The sequence below is a fragment of the Chinchilla lanigera genome, unplaced genomic scaffold (genome assembly GCF_000276665.1).
Source record: "Chinchilla lanigera isolate Chin_1 unplaced genomic scaffold, ChiLan1.0 scaffold00061, whole genome shotgun sequence".
Taxonomy (NCBI): Eukaryota; Metazoa; Chordata; class Mammalia; order Rodentia; family Chinchillidae; genus Chinchilla; species Chinchilla lanigera.
In genome coordinates, this window is record NW_004955462.1 from 7,536,797 (window position 1) to 7,554,252 (window position 17,456).

At 38.1% G+C, this 17,456-nt stretch overlaps 1 pseudogene; it reads right to left on the reverse strand.

Annotated features, from left to right (window-relative positions):
* Positions 1 to 8,017: 8,017 nt before the first annotated feature.
* On the reverse strand, positions 8,018 to 13,539 carry LOC102029948 (annotated as a pseudogene).
* Positions 13,540 to 17,456: the final 3,917 nt, after the last annotated feature.

Genomic DNA, 17,456 nt, shown 5'->3' on the forward strand with positions numbered 1-17,456 from the left:
ATTTAGACCCAAACCATAACATAACAGTGCTCATGAGTCTTGGACATTCTAATAAAACAAGGACAAGCTATATATTATTTTGAAGAGGGGATGGGAATAATAATTATATATGTACAACATTGATTCTATTACGGCATCACAATGTAGAGTCCTAATCCTATTTTTAAACATTCGTTTCCAATTTTTCAGCATTAAAAGCAGTATCCCTATAAGCTTTCTTAATGTGTAAAACTTTGTGCATACTCCTAATTATGCTGATCAAACTGTAGGTAAGAGTATATAAATACTCTTTTAACTTTCTGATCTATATTGTCAAATCACCATCCAAAAACTCTATACCAATTATAACCCCAGCTTTGGTATATGAAACGATTTTTCCAGAAATATCCGCAGGCCCTTATTACATATTTTTGCTTATTTCTGGAAAAAGGGGTCATTTATTCTGTGTCTATTTCTTCGACAAAAGTTGGTGAGGGTGAACATTTTTGCATACGTATAAGGATAATTTAGATTTTTATTGCTTTGATTTTTTTTTCCTAGAATTTTGTCTTTTTGTACCAGGAATCAAACCCAGGACTTTGTGCTTGCCAGGGAGGTGCTGTGCCACAAAGCTATATCCCTGGCCCCTATATGGAGTATTTATTGTTTTCTAAAGGCTCTTTTTATATTCATGCATGTATCTGTCATATTTGCTTGCACTTTTTTCCTGTTTGCCATTTACTTTTAACTTTCCTATGGAAATTCTTGACATAAATTCTTTTTTTGTTTGTTTTGTATCTTATTTGTATCTTCTATATGGCAATATTAGAGATTGAATTCAGGTTTTTTGCATTGAACTCCTTATTTTTTACTTTTTTATTTTGGGACAGGGTCTTGCTAGGTCACTAAGTTAGTTACTCAGGTTGAGCTGAAACTTACAATCCTCTTGCTTCAGCTTCCAGAGTGCTAGAATTACAGGTGTGTACTACCCCATCCAGCTTTATATGAATAAATTTTAAAAATCTGTATTTTAAATTATGGTAACAAGATGCTATGCTTAAAAAAATGTCCTGCTGGGTGTGGTAGTACATGCCTGTAATCCCTGCACTGTACTCAGGAGGCTGAGGCAGGATTGAACTTTATTGTAATGTAAGATGTGAGGAAGGAACTTACTCTAATCCTCTACCCTCTTCTTTCTCTGATGATCTGAATTATGCAGTTTGTCATATTTTAAATCTTTATCATCATACTTGAGTGTTGTTCTACTCTTATTGTGCTATTCCTTTGCTTTGCTAACAATTGTTGCACTTCTGTAAAATGCTTTTAATCAATGCACCTTTATAATTCAGTTGTGTATCTGGCAAGTAATACTCTCCTTGCTGTCTTTCCTTTTCAAAGATTTTTTGGGAAGTTAGAGATTTGTTATTCACAATTCAAACATGTTTATTTTTTCCAAGTAAACCTTATAATAATTTCAACAATTTGTAGCAATTCCTTTGATATTTTGCTAGACATATATACTACATGTATAGAATAATTGGATGAGAATTGGAACACTTAGAATATTGAATTTTTTAATCCAATAATATGGCATACTTGCCTATGTATCCAAGTTTTTTCCTTAAGTCCTTATTTATGTTTTTCTGTTTCTTCACATGTCCTACAAATGTCTTAAACTTATTCCCATGTATCTTCTGTTCTTTTTAAAGTGTTAAAGTGAATGAAATTTTCCACTACATTTTTACTGTTTTGCTTTTTGAGACGGGGTCTCACTATGCAGCCCAGGCTGGCCTTGAACTCACAGCGATTCTCCTGACTCAGCTTCCTGAGTGCTGGGATTACAGGCATGTGCCACTGCGCCTGGATTTGCACTATATGTTTAAACTAGTAGTTTCTGTAAGGGGGAAAGGTGTTTTGGACATTTCCTTTCATGGTAAACTTATCTTTGTCCCTTGGCTTTATGACCCTTCTTTCTATGGAATACTTCAGATCTCACCTACAGAATAGCAGAAAAAAGCTTTGGGTTGTAGCTTTTCTACTACAAAGTAATGGACGAAATTTTAGGTTGAAACCATGTTTTCGACTTTGGATTCTGTACTGTCAATCCAGTTAGTTAACTGGTTCTGGGCATACCTGGATCTAACATCATTTAGATCATAAAGCTAACCACATGGGTTTTGTGAGGGGTTTTTTTTTTTTTTGTACTGGGAATTGAACTCAGGACCTTGTGTTTGCTAGGCAGGCGCTTGTGCCGCTGAGCTATATCCCCAGCCCCTGTTCCTTTCAAGACAACATACTTGGTGAAGGGTACAAAGTAACTTTTGATCAGAAATCTGCTGTCATGACTGAGCAAACTAACAAGTAAGAGCCGGGAGATGGACTGTGATGGAGGGGGCTGCACAGACGAACTGGAGACAGCACCTCCCCTGTCACGCATGCGTCACAGCCGTGACCACGACTTCTGAAGTGAAGTGGAGAACCTTCTAGTGAAGTGGACAAAACAGTGCTTTCCTTGAGTGCCTGTTGAAAATACAATGACGTTTAGATACCAAGAGTTTCAGAGAAGGTAGTTTATCAATCAATTACTTTTTTATTTTTTCCTGTGGAGATAAAATCCAGGGAGCACAATACTCTTTCTGCTTGTGGAAGAAAACACCATAGAAGAAGGGACTCTAAAGACTGATTTCACTTGCATGACAGTTTCCCAGTAGCTGCTCTGGAAAAGGAAATCCATCTGCAGATAAATAGCTCTCATTTTCTGTTCATGGTACTTCCTATTAGTCACTTCTCACTATGGCATATAAATATGACCACTGTAAGTTGCTAAATATACAGCAACTTCCCAGAGTATGGTCATTCCGTGGTAAGTTTATGAATTTGGCAATTTCAAGGATAAAGGGTCAGAAGTACAGTAGCCACGAAATAGAGAAGAAAAAGGTAACACCCTTTGTCTTACCGTATTAGTACCTAAAGACTTTACCTGATGCTATGCCAACTATCTTCTTCGAACAAGTCTTGTTGAGACCTGTCTTTCTATTGTTCAGACCACTCCAGCACCACGGTGGTTTTCTTATTATTGACAAGGTTTTGGAAACAGTTAATAGCAAGAATAAACGCTGAGCTTTCTAAATAGAGCTTCCCATTTTCTGTCCTGAATAGGAAATAATTTTGCCAGATTATTATAATCAGTGAAGTGTCATATATGTGCCATTGTCAACATATCACTATCAATGATCGCATTCTACAATTCTAAGTACATAATAATATTCATTTTTCTAGGTGTTCTTCTAGTGCCTTACTTTAATCTGTCACTGACATCTGAATTAGAATAGAAATCTAAAGTCTTCCATCTCCAGTATTGTTTCACCTACAACTGTTCTCTTCTTGACAAATCACAAGTCTTCCATCAATCATCAGAATGGAGAATGTACCTAAGAGAATATGTTAGGTAATGTAGTAGCATGAAGCAAAGCATAGAATATTATCCTTGGTATCAAAATGTTTACATTTCCCACAGAAACACAAGGCATGCTGAAATTCCATGTCTTTGTTTCCTTCCACAGAAAATCATCTCTAAAGCATTCTCTATTTGCAAGTTATATTTCCTAATTTTTCATTATCTACTCGACCTGTTCTACTTGGGTTTTTGACTCTCCACTCCACACAAAGTGATTATCAAAGAAATCTTCTATATTTTCAAATCTAAAGCTTGCTCTTCTGTGCTTATTCAGTTTCCCAGCAGTTCATGACTGCCTCTTTGGAATCCTCTCATCCCTTGCCTTCTAGTGCCTATCATAGACACTAGAAGACACTATCCAGTGTCTTTCTTCATCACCTCATTGGTTGCTGAGAGCTGAGGTCCTTCTCCAGTTCCCGTTCCTCTGTTACTTTCCCAGTGCACTCCAGGGGTCTGGCCTTCATTGCATTTTTAACTTCTACTCTGAGTAGCTCATCTACTCCCATGGCTTTAACTACTATGCATAAGCAAGTGATTCTCAAATTAACTTTTCTGTCTCTTACATTTTTATTGAGTCCCCTAATACACAGCCACCTGCTGGAATTCTTCACTTACACATAGCCAATAGGCTCCTCAAAATGAATTTGGCAAACCTGGGTTGTAATTCTTATTCTCTTTCCCACCCGCTTGTCTCAATCCATAATTATTCATAGGTATACACATAGGAATTATGACTTACTTATCTCTTTTTCTTACTCTCTTACATGATCCATAAGCAAATCCTACTATTCCTACTTCCAAAATATATCTGAAGTATGTGCCACATTTATTACTTTATGCTGCTACAAGCCTGGCCCAAACTGCCTTTATCTTTGTCTGACCCACCATCCCCCACTTGGTCATCTTTCTTTTTGAGACAGGGTCTCACTATGTACCCCAGGCTGGCCTTGAAGTCATGGCGATCCTTCTATCTCAGCCTCTTAAGTGCTGGGATTACAGGCATGCAGTAGCACCATCACACCCAGCTGGCATCCTTTTTTGCCTACCTAATTTCTACTTATTTTTTAAGTTTTAGCTCGGACTCCACTCTCTCCTTGTAGTGATAGTTGGTGATCTTGCCAAGCTGCTTCCTATGCAGACCCGAAAGCATGGAATCCTCATTACAAAGTTCAGAGGTTCCCTTGTCTTCTTGTAAGTGAATGTTTCCGTAAATGTCAATACCAAGAAAAATGCTGGTGATTTTTCCGGACAGTGGTGTGACAACCCTTAATGAACCCTGTTTTATGTCTTTTATTATCATGGTAGTCAAAAAATAGTTCTAGTGACTAACATAGTAATAAAAATGGAAAAGAATAAGTTAGGCAAGGTGTTTCCTATGCAGACTGATGGCTTTTAACGCCTAGTCCATCTGTCCGTAGGCACCTCAGCTCTCCACTGCGTATGTCCTCCACGGTAGGGTTATTCTGGGAAATTATTCTCTAATCGCCAAGCCTCATGAGCATGTTTGTAAATCTGACTTAGACATCTAATTAATTCAAATTGGGAAATATCCTCGCACCTGAGAATGGAAGTTTGCAAAAGGCATTCCTGTTGTTATCAGACAACCGAGGAGGAAAAACCATGCAAATATCATATTCACAAGTTCACTTTGATCTTATGAATATCTTTCATGAATTATTTATTAGGCTAAGTTCCCCTTGCTCTGTGCATTACTATTTCTCTTTGCATAAAACTTACCATGTCACAGTTCTCTTTCTTGTAGATTAGCAAATAAAATCTCAAACATGACTGCAATCTCCTTAGGGCAATAATCTTTTTCTAAAGGGGCATTTAATAAATAACTTGAATTTGTTGAGAGAATAGGCTATTGAGGAAAACTAAAGGTAAACAAACCAAAACACAAATCACAAAATCATATATAAGTAAATATGAATTACAGTAAGAAGAATGTTCTGAAATCAAAGGAACTAAAAAACTATTGTAAGATGAGGTGAGACTGTAGGCTTCAGATCTGTGTATAGTTGAGTACTAAAGGTAGAGAAAGGATACAGTCTTTGTTACCTTGTCACTGCTGGGACAAAATACCTCACATCCACAAGTTATAGAGGTTTCAGTTCATAGTCAGCTGGCTCTAAGACATGGCAGAGGAGAAACAACCATCCATGGCAAGCCAGGCAAGAAGCAGTAGCCTTCCTTTTGCTTTCCCTTTTTATTCCATCCAGGCTATAGGCCTGGGTGGTGCTGCTCACATGTAGGGTAGATCTTCTATTCTTCCATATTCAGTAAATTCATTCAGTCACACACAGAACTATGCTAAACCAATCAGTGGACTAATCTAGTAGCACACACACACACACACACACGATGCAGTATCACACACCCATGGTCCAGTCCCTCCTGAAAGCCCCACCTCTGAGTGCATAAAACTTTGGGTGGACATCTAGATACAAGTTTTAATAGATACTAATCCAGAAACAGTCAGTTACAGAGGAGATTTAGGCAGAAGGGACATTCCATTGAGTGCTGCCCTTAATTCTAGTCTTCAGCAAAGTCTCAAAATGTAGACAAATTTTCTGCCAGATTATAACACACATAGTTTGAAATCTGACTGCTGATGGATTCCTTCTTTTCAACTGATACTTGCTGAGCCTCTCTAACCTGTCTTTCTATCAGCATTCTGTCCTCTGAGTTCTGATAAGAATCTCCCCTCAAACTTGGTTTACAGTATTCTAGGGCGTCTCTAGTTGGCATCTCCAAACTTTTCAAAAGTCTTCCTGTGAACCAGTTTTAAAGGCTTCCGAGGGCCAAGGATATAGCTCAGTGGCACAGCGCCTGCCTGGCAAGCATGAGGTCGCAAGTTCAGTTCCCAGTACCAGAAAAAAAAAAAAGGGCTGGAGATATAGTTCAGTGGCACAAGCACCTGCCTGTCAACCACAAAGTCCTGAGTTTGATTTCCGGTACAAAAAAAAAGGCTTCTGAATCACACTGTATGATAGTGTCCCAGCGTGGACCCCCACTTCCCTGGTAAAAAAATCTGTTTGGGTAACTTTCCTTTCTTTAAAGGAGGAGAGATTTATTTTGACTCACATCCTGCTTCATTGGAAAGGAGGATCTTGCGCTGGCTACTGCTTCCTATCTTTAGATTTAAATCATTTGAACATAGCAGCTTAAGCGATTCCATGAAATCTTTAAGCTATGGAGAATGACTCTCTCAAAAGCCTTTGATCTTTGCACAGCATTGCTCACTATGATTTCTTTTTCCCCTGTAGTCTACCAAGGTAGAGTATTCCATCCTTTGCTCCCACTACCTTGGGTTCAGCTTACTTCAGACATTCTACAGCAAAAACTTGTTTCCCATTGTCATTGCACCATGAAGTATAAAACTCAGAAGCCTTCAAAGCCACTGTCAATGGCTTCTTGCACAGGTTACACTATACAGCAATTGTCATTGAAGCTACAAATTTGCAATTGAGGCCTTGTTTGGGTTTACTAATACCCTTAAAAGTTAAAATCATGGCTAATATTTATTGAGGGCTTATATGTTCTTTACATATATCACCTCATATCATCCTTAAAGTAATCCAAAGTGATAGCATAGCTGTTATTCCATCTTACTTATGATAAAACCAAAACTTGTCCAGTAAAAATAATTTTCCTATGTTAAATCACATGGTGGCCAATAGAACAAGGTTTGCTCATAGTTTGTAGAGGTTTCAGTCCATAGCTGGCTTGCTCCAAGGCAGGATGGCACGGAAGGGGCCTGGCAGAGGAGAGCTGCTTATAGCACGATGGACAGGAAGCACAGAGAATGAAGGGAGAAATGAGGGAGGGAGATAAACCCTTCCAGGCCACATTCCCAGTGACCTACCTCCTCCAAGCAGGCTATACCTTCCAGCATCATGTTTAGTTATAAATGGTTAGTCCACTGATGAGTATCACACCCACATGATCCAATCATCTTCCCAAAGCCCCACCTACAAGCATATAAGGTATTAGGGGAACATCTAGATATAAGCCATAACACTCAGCCTGTGATATTTAGTTACAGTAACAGAAAATAGACTAAGATAGCTATCATTAAATTTTGGATATATATCCATTATTATTATTAAATAGTTATGGATTCACAGGAAACTGCAAAATATACTTAAAAATACAAAAAATATACAAAAAGTCTCATGGGCCTTTTGCTCCATTTCCTTCAAAGGTAATATTTTGTATAACTATAGTGCAACATAAAAATTAGGATGTTGGCATTGGTATAATGCTCAGAGTTCCTGCAAATGTCACCAATTTGATATGATCTTGTGCATAGGTATATAGTCTTATGCAATTTTGCCACATGTATAGATCCAGTAACTACCACCACAACCAAGATATAGAACCCTTGAACCACAAGGCTCTTTTGTGTTAATTTTTTTCCCACTCTCCTTCCAAAATCACATCAGCCACAATCAGTTCTCCATATCCTAATTCTGTTGTTTTATTATTTTTTTCTGTTTTAACATTAATTATTAGTAGGGCCATTAAGATAGGCCTAAAAATTTTTCGAAGTGCTTCCGTTTCCAATGGATGAAATCCTCAGTATTCTGGATTTCCTGGGTAGTGATTATTTTCAGTTCTTTTTTCTGGCAATACATATAAGAAGTTACAGCAGATATACAAAAGGAAGATCAGAAGCCTGCTGTCCAAATTCATCACCGCTTATTCCTGATCCTTTTCAAGTGTAAATATTTGATAGCCGGTTGTCCCACTACATACTAGTTTTCCACTACTATCAAAAGAAGCCAAACAAAGTCAAAACGCTATGCTCCTTCGAGGTTGTAAACTGACAGACCCACTACACGCTGATTCAGTGTGTTGCATTTGAAAATAATGTCCTAGTTGACATAAGTTACAAATAGGTCAAAGCCAAAGTTAAAACCTGCCCAGCACCAGTAGTATTCACCATCTTTTGCAAGTTTTCTACCACATCTCATGTTATTTCCCTCTAGTTCTTCTTTACTGATTTCTTGAGGCCCCACTACACTGTCCTGTTCCGCCCGCAGCATAGCAAGTCACTGCTTTTGTATCCTGAAGACGGCCATTCTGAAGGTACTAAAGAACCGTCTCAATAATCCTTGCAGAAACCAGATCACTAATAATAATATACTGTAACCTTAAATGTCTAACCACTGACCTGAATGGATTTCCTTGCTCAGTTTCAAGGAAGGCCATACTTTGAACATCTTTTTTCAGCTTAGAAGACCAGACATCTGTTTCTGTCAAAAGCTGTTTTAAAGATCCATTCTAAGAAAGCACAAGTTGAAGGAACATCCACATTTTTAGAGCTGTGTATACATCCATCTCCACTTGCGTCACAAATAAGTTAGATGAACCAATGAGCTGTTTCGTGACTTTTACACTGAGCTCTTTAAAAAGTTCAACATTCTGATGAGTCATCAAATCGTTTAGAAGCCATTCAAGGCACATTTTCTTTACAGAATCTAATCCATAGGTCCCTGCTGATGTGTAATAGCCACGTACAGTTTTCACATTGTTTCCTTCATTGTCTTGCCACACTGTTGTACTAACCCATCCAACTGCAGAATACAAGCTGCTGTCAAAATAGCAGTGACTCGACTGGGCTTTATTAAAACGTCATCACGACACAGTGACCCAAAAGCAACACGCAGTGCTTCTATATCAATATTCTGGTCAGGAATCTCCAGTTCAATAATATTCGTGCTGGGTTGTTTCCAAGAACCACTGGACATACTAGAGAAGTAGCCTGACTGACATAAATATATTTTATGTAAACTCCACTCTTCTAGAGCACAACTCTTTATGTCACTATCTTCACCGTTCAAAAGCAATGTTTGATAAATATATTTGGATGTATTCTTTAATTTTTTCCTCCTAGGGGTGTTGAGGAGCCGCTGCTGCTCGTCACCTTCCTCCTCATCCTCGTCTGTTTCTGAGTCAGGGTGACGGTAGCAGAAGGTTCCGCTGCTCTGCTTGCGTTTGCGGCTGCCCGGGCAGTAACAGAAACCGGGGCGGCCTCGCCGCCAGCCTCAGACCTCCGGGCCGAGCCCCCACCCCGGGACCCGGCTCCTGCTCAGCGAGCCAACGGGACCTGGCTCCTCAGGGAGCACACTTCAGAGAGCTCAGAGGAGAGGGTCTGTCGCCATAGCCGGGCTGCCTCCAGCCTCCCCTGTCCAAGTGCCTACACCGCCGCCTTCCCCTAATTTTGTTGTTTTAAAAATGTTATACAGTGAAATAATAAATATATACCATTTTGAGGTTGGCTTACTTTTCTTTTCACTCAGGATTAATTCTTGTGAGATCCATCTATGTGATTCCTGTGAGATCCAGTTATATGATCCATCTATGTGAAAGATCAGTAATTCTTTTCTCTTGATTGCTCAGTTCAGTGCCACTGTATACATATACCACAGTTGGTATTCACGAAAGGCATTTTCATTTTTCTTTAGTTTTTTAATGAATACAATTTCTATAAGCATTCATTCATGTATAAATAAGTTTTTGTATAAATAGAAGGTTTGTGATTTTTCATTTATCATGGATAAATGCTCAAGTGTACAATAGTTGAGTTGTCTGGTAAGTATATACTTGGTTTTTTAAAAAAACTGCCAAATAGTTTCCAGGATTGCTGTACCATTTTACAGGGCTGGCAGCTTTTGGGCTTTCTTCTCTTCTAAAGAGTTCCAGACTTTTGCTTCCAATTGCCTAAAATTACCCGAATGCTTCACATTCTGGAACTAAGCTTCTTAAAACCTGAACTCATTTTATTCACCTATAAGCCAGCTATTTCTTTTTTATTTCCTGTTTAGACTAACAGAATTGCTTACTACCCAACTTAGACACTAAGAGCCACTTTAGAGTTCTTTCTCTCCTCTCTCTACTTTTCTCCCTCCCTCTCTCACTCCCTCCCTCCTCCTTTCTCTCATATACATATACACATATAATTCATCACTTAGACTGCCCCATTTTATCTCCTATCTCTCAAATACAGGAGAAATTGGACTATTATTTTCCAGCAATTATAACTATCTAGTATGATTTTCTAACTTAGAATATTTTTGTCAAGTTAAAATGAGGCAGTTTGGAGTATATCAATGAGTAAGAGAAGTGAAATAGATCGGATGTTAAACAGGTCAGATATATAAACAACCTAAATAACTAAGTGAATTTAAAACTTTAAATAGAATAGCAGATTGGAAAAAACAGACCTACTCTGGGAAGAGCCCTACCCTTGGGTATGGGTAGAATTTTAATGCATTCATGAAACAATTTATTTTACCAGTGTTGACAAAGGAAACTGGTCTTATGTAGCACAGTTTGCAGGCTATACAGGTATGATAATTTTACAATGGTTTCTAAAAGTTACATAGGAATGCAATTAATAATAATTGTGCCTTAGCAGGTTAATTACTATATGTCTACATGGAAGATTTGTGAAGAAAATTTTCACATTCCCTGTGAAATGAGCTAAAGTGTGTTTGTTCCTGGTCAATCATTTGGTCAGTCAATAAAATCTGAGAGACACTAGGCACTGCTGTTACTAACTACACTTAAATAGGGAAGTCAACCATATGTCTCCAGATCCCAAATTAACTCCTTCTTATCTAGATAACAAAATATCCTTTAATCAAATTTTCAGTGACATGACTTCATACTCATCAAATTGATATCTTGAACTGAAGCGCCTGCCAGAACTGAGAATAAGAGGAAATGTGCGATCCAGAGTCAAGAGCCAATCCTTTTAGTGGGTCTATGGGGCTCACCTTTTATTCCCTTCCAGTTGTGTAGCCAGTCCAGTTCTAGTGAAATATAAGCCATTGACCCTTTTGCTATTAATATAAATATTTATTTAAAAGTTGCTTTTATTGAGAGAAATGACCAGTATGTCTCTGTAGATTATGCAGTGTGATTCTTTGGCATAGTTGTAGGGGAGAAAGCCAATACTGCTTCCTAACAATAGGGAATAGGTTCAGGAAATCCCCCATTAAGCTCATTTCCAGCTGGCTTTGTTCAGATGGTGCTATGGCACACTGAAGTCCTTGGACATCTAAGCCATTGACACTTTTACTTCCTTTATTATGATCCAGATTCCATCGATTTACTCTGGCTGTCAATGACAGCAGCAAAGAGGGACCATTTCACAAGACTCAGCCTGAGACATAGGAGAAAGAATGGCCATTCTCTTACAGTGACTTCTCACTTGGGGTACAGCTCTTTGTAAATCCCACCTCTTCTTCCTAGGTGCTCAGAGTCTAGCTCCAACTTTCCTATGCGTACACCAGAAATGTGATGAGCTTAACACTGAGGCTGGATCACTAGCCATTCTAGAGTTCTAGAGACCAACTAATTGGAAGCTTTTCCAGCAATGGCCTGGATATCTGCAAAATGACCAGGAAGGGATTCTTTTTTCTCCCTCTCTCTGTCTTAGTTCCACCAGAAGTAGACTTCCACTGTTGCAGTAAAAAATTACTACAAATGTAGCAGCTTCCAACATGAATTTATTATCATGTATTTCTGTAGGTCAAAAGCCTGACTCAGATTCACCTGGCTAAAATCAAGGGTCCCAGGGCTGTGCTCCTCTCTTCAGGCTCTGGGGCAGGATCCATTTCTTTGCTCATTTCAGTTGAATTCAGTTGGTCTGGTTATAGGACTATGTTCTGGATGGCTGTCAGCAGAGGGCAGTCCTGTTGCCCTAGGCCTTTCCTTCATCTGTGAAATCTAGTAGTAGCAAGTAGATTGATTCTCACGCTTTTAATTTCTTCCCTCTTTATTCTCTCTCATCTCCTTATAAACCAAGCATAATAATTTTCTGATTAAAAAAAATGTCATCTGTGATTAGTCTGGCCCATGTGGATTGCCCAGGATACTCTAATAATCATATGCATGCCCTTTATCGTATCAGCAAAGTCTCCTTTGTATGAAATGTAAAATATTCACAAATTCTGAGGATTAAAATATGGACATCTCTGGGGGTCCATTTTCAATCTATGGCAATACTGGATGGCGTGAGAATTCATTCACTCTTTCATCAACCTTTTACCTAATAACCTTATCAAAGAAAACTCACGAGGCACAAGATATTGAATCCTATGGTACTTGTGAGCCACAAAAAATTTGAGCATTGAGCCAGTTTACCTACTGACTTTTCTCTCGAGTCACACATTGTCCAAAAGGAGAAAAAGATGGGAAGGAACAGATGTCATAGGATCTACCTCAGTTTTCACAGGCTAAGGGCTGCATGTAAAATGAGGAATTAAAGGTGTGGAACTGCTACTGTGGGAGTTCAGTTAGAAAGAATCAACTCATGTAACAATTCAAAAAGGTTTTGACATGGGCTGTGGTGTAAGACTAGCATACATACACATGGTTTTTGTTTGCAGTTTCGTTCAGGGCATGTGGAAGTTCAAGCAGTTAGAATACAATTCTGAGCAATTTCTCATGTAATTATGAAAACGTCATGCTTCTGAGCACAGGGAGCTTGAGAAGGGCACAATCAGTGTGAGCCAGAGAGGCAGAGTAGGTTCATTTCTTCATTGTTTGCATCAGGAGCAGAAGGTTGTCAGGTGTTGGGGGTCATAGGAGGGGAGGATAAGGGTTAAGAAGAACCAGTGATGGCCAAGGCACCTACTTAATTGAGAGAGTACAAAATGCAAGAAGCCCAGTGTCATTATATATCCTCTCTCCATTAATCTGTTATCCTTCTTCCTTGGAAAGGAAAATTTGGAAGTCAGATCATGATGCCAATGCTCAAAACACTGACAATAGCAAATACTAGGAAGGCTGTGGAGTCAAGGGGGACTCTCACTGAGTGCTGGTGGGAATGCACCATGGTAGACCGCTGTGTTGGTTAATTTTAGGTGCTAATATAATTGTCTTGAGAGAGGCCTACAAGATGAATAAAGCACACTTCTGGATATGGTTTGGTGGGACATGGGAATATGACTTTGGGGACTATATCTGGGCTCTGACCGCTTCCTACCTAGCGCTTCCTTTGTTCTCTGCTTCCAGGATGCCATGAGTTGATCCTGGTCCTTCCCACCACCACATTCTCCTGCCATGTTGTTCCTGCCTCGGAGCATGCCGACCATGGACTGCAACCTCTGAAAGCAGAAGCCAAAATAAACTTCTCCTTAAATGGCAAGTCTCAGGTATTTTCTCCTGAGACAGAATGGCTACCTAAGAAATCCACTGTGAAAGACACTTGGACAGTTGCTTACAAAAGTAAACATACTATTTTGTATGATCTAGTTCCTGGATATTTACCCACAGAAATTACAAACTTAAATCTACCATGAAACCTGCACACAGGATTATGTGACAAATGTTTATAGCAGCTTTATTCCTAACTATCAAAATTAAGGCAGACAAAGAGGAACCTCAAATTCCTGTTACTAAGTAAAACAAAGCAATGTGAAAAGGTCATATCAAGTATATCATATGGTTCCAATATATGTTATTCAAAAAGGCAAAATCTTGGAGACAATAAAACAATTAGAGGTGTCCAGAGATTAGTGGGGAAGGGAAGAAGCACACTAGTAATAAGCAGAGCACAGTGGAATTTCAGGGCATGGAAACTATGCTGTATGGTACTATAATGGTGGATGTGTGAGTATGATTAAAACATAGAGGAGAAATTGAAATTTTCAAAAATTTCAGTAAAAGAATCCCCCTCAAAATATCCCCCTCTTTTCAATACACTTATTCCATAATTTTCCACTTCCTGGAGCAGTTCTGGAAGTCCCCTTTCATGACTGTCTTTACTTCACTGTCCTGGCTGCCTTGATGGACTGAAATGATATCAAATATTGATCATTCATGATAATTTTTACCTTGACGAAGGTCCAAAAGCCACATGCTGCCAAATCAGGTGAATGAAGTCTTTTCATTGGATGGCACTTTCAATCTTGTCTTTTCATTGGATGGCACTTAGGAGCAGCATTCACTGTGTTTTTGTAAATCACATCTTGTAGAGACATAAAGACTTCCAGAACTGCTTCAGAAAGTGGCAAGAATGAGGAAATAAGTGTGTCTGAAGTGGAGGATTTTGAGAGGGATTAATGGCAATTCCCACAAGACATTTTAAACACCATATATTTTGATCACATCTCATATCTCCTATGTGATTACATATTTCTCTGAACCCATAAAATGTATAATATTAAGTGTGGAACCTAATGCACACTATGGACTGTGGGTACTAATGATGTGTTGCTGTAGGTTGACTAATTGTGACAAATGTACCATTCTGGAGATGTTGATCATATCAGAGTCTATGAGAGCCAATTTGTATGTGTGTGTGGAGTGGCATATTGGAAAGCCTCTATACTTTCTGCTCAAACTTGCTGTAAACCTAAAAGTGTTTTAAGAAAGAAATCACATTTTAAAAAATAGATTATGTTAGAATTATTATTTCTACTATCTTTTTTTTATTTATTTTTTTTTCCAAGTACCGGGAATCAAACTCATGACCTTGCATTTGCAATTTCTATTATCTTTTGAGCACCTGTTTTACACCACACATCATGACAGGCAGGATATGTACATTTTCGTTTGTCCTCACAGCAATCCCATAACATAGGGGTCATGATTGTGGTGTACAAATGAGAAACCTGTTATTTGTGGATATCAAGTGACTCCCTTCAGGCTTCCTAGTGAACAGTTGAGAATCTGGGATTCTAAGTGTAGCTTTGTTTTAATATACTATGCACTTATTCACTAATAAGCCAATATATTATAAAATATGTTCCTTTTATGGTACAGTGGGGCCACCGTACTTAACAATATGGGGGACACTTAAGAATGGTCACTGAATTTCCATGGAGAGTAATTGGGTGAGCATATGGCTGAGTAAAACAGGACAGAATACAATATACAGGAAATGGCACAACCTTTTTTTTTTTTTTAAAAAAATGCTGTTCAAAGATTGGTTTTATTGAGAGGCTTCCCCCCTTCCATTTTTGGAGAAGTCCTTCTCCCATCAGCTTTCCCTCAGAAATAATCATGAACTCTGGATGCTGGAGAGCAGCCAAAGCAGCAGACAGTGGGGGGGAGGGCCTGCACTTGTATTAACAGAATAATAACATCAAGGTGAAAAATGCCCCATTTTTACAGACTTTTTATTTTACATCTTGAGTCAAACTTCTTTTAAAAAAATTTATTTGTATATGTGTGTAGTGCGTAATGTTTACACTACTTGTGGGAAGTTGGCACATGTTATGACACATCTTAGTTCTTTTTTCATCCCCTTTTCCTTCCCTCCCTCACACTTGCTTGCATCTCTTGACCCTCTTCCTTCTTTGTACATGTTTGCCGTGCATATTTATACTCCACGTGTGGAGTTGGTGTGTGTACATAGCACATCCCGATTCATTTTCTTCCTCCTTTATCCCTTTCCTTCTTCTCTTCCTCCAATCTCCCTCCAGCTCTGGATCTCCTCCTCTTTGTGAATGATCTATTAAATCCTTAGGTATTAACCTAACTAAGGAAGTGAACAACTTCTGCTGCGAAAATGATAGTGTTCTGAGGATGGGAATTGAAGAGCACTTCCAAAAATGGAAAGTTTTCTTCTATTCTCAGATAGGCAGAACCAACAGTCAAAATGGCCATACTTCCAAAATTGGTGTACAGATTTAACACAATCTCAATCAGAATTCCAACAGAGTTCTTCACAAAACTGGAAAAAACAATCCTAAAATTAATACAGAACCAGAAGAGACCCAGAACAGCAAAAACAATTATGGCAATTTTTTTCCCCATTCTGTATATTGCCTTTTCACTCTGTTGGTTGTTTCTTTTGTGCTACAGAAGCTTTTTAATTTAATATGATCTCATTTATTGATTCTCAGAACTATTTCCTGTGTAACTCTGGTTCTGTTCAGAAAATCCCTGCCTACGCCTATATTTCAAGGGTTATCCTGTCTTCCAGCACTATATTAAGTATTTCTGGTTAAACATTTAGTTCTCTTCTCCATTTTAATTTCAGTTTACCACATGATGAGAGAGATATGAGCCTAGATTCAATTGTCTGCACCCATCCCTTCTAGCTTGGGTGTGAGAAAAATGGTTGTTAACCATTTATTAATTATCTTCCACAGCCAAGATATTGGTCTAGAATCTTTAATTTAGTATTATCTCACTGAGATGGGAGTTAATATCCTTATTTCACACATGAACACACTGCCAAACTACAGTAAGAACAGAATAATCAGACATATCATTTTCCCTTTCAAGTGCCAAAGATAAGTGGCAACTTCTTTTGCATCTTAAAATTAAAAATAATGTATTAAAATATCAAAGAAAAATTAAAAGAGCAAGATAAACCATAATTCTCTCAGTCAAACATAAGTCAGTGTATGTATGTATGCATGCATTATCTTACCCATCCTTACCTACATATATTTTTGTAGAAGTTGTCATTGGAATATACTTAAATATTTTTACAGATTTTAAACTTTAGTACAGTTTAGCATATAATTGCATGTTCCGTAGTCTTCATAATGAGTATTTTAATAGTTGTGTAGTCAGTGATTTCCCTAATGGATAGTTAGCTTGTTTCCAGTGTTTGGCTGTCTAAATCAAATTGCTTTGCTGCGTGCTGATAGTGTTTTGTTACTACTAAATTATTTCCTCACAATAAATTCTCAAGAGTCATATTGAGTAAAAAGGCTATAAACATTTTTATTGTCTTTGCCACATGGCACTACATTATTAGGCAAAAGGATTGTATGGTTCTAAGTGACTGACAAAAGAAAGGGTAGAACTAGATATGTTCATGCTATTTTTTATATCTGGCAATACAATGAGTTAGAAATCTTGAAAGATTCTCCAAGAGTAAATAACCTCATATAGTGAATAAAAAGAAAAATCATCAATTTAAATAAGTTAATGAGCTGATAAAAAGTAGGAATCTAAAATCCTCAAAATGAACTCAGACCAACAACAAAGTAATAAAGCTAAACAAAAACAAAAACAAAGCCAAATTTCTTTTAGGTACCCA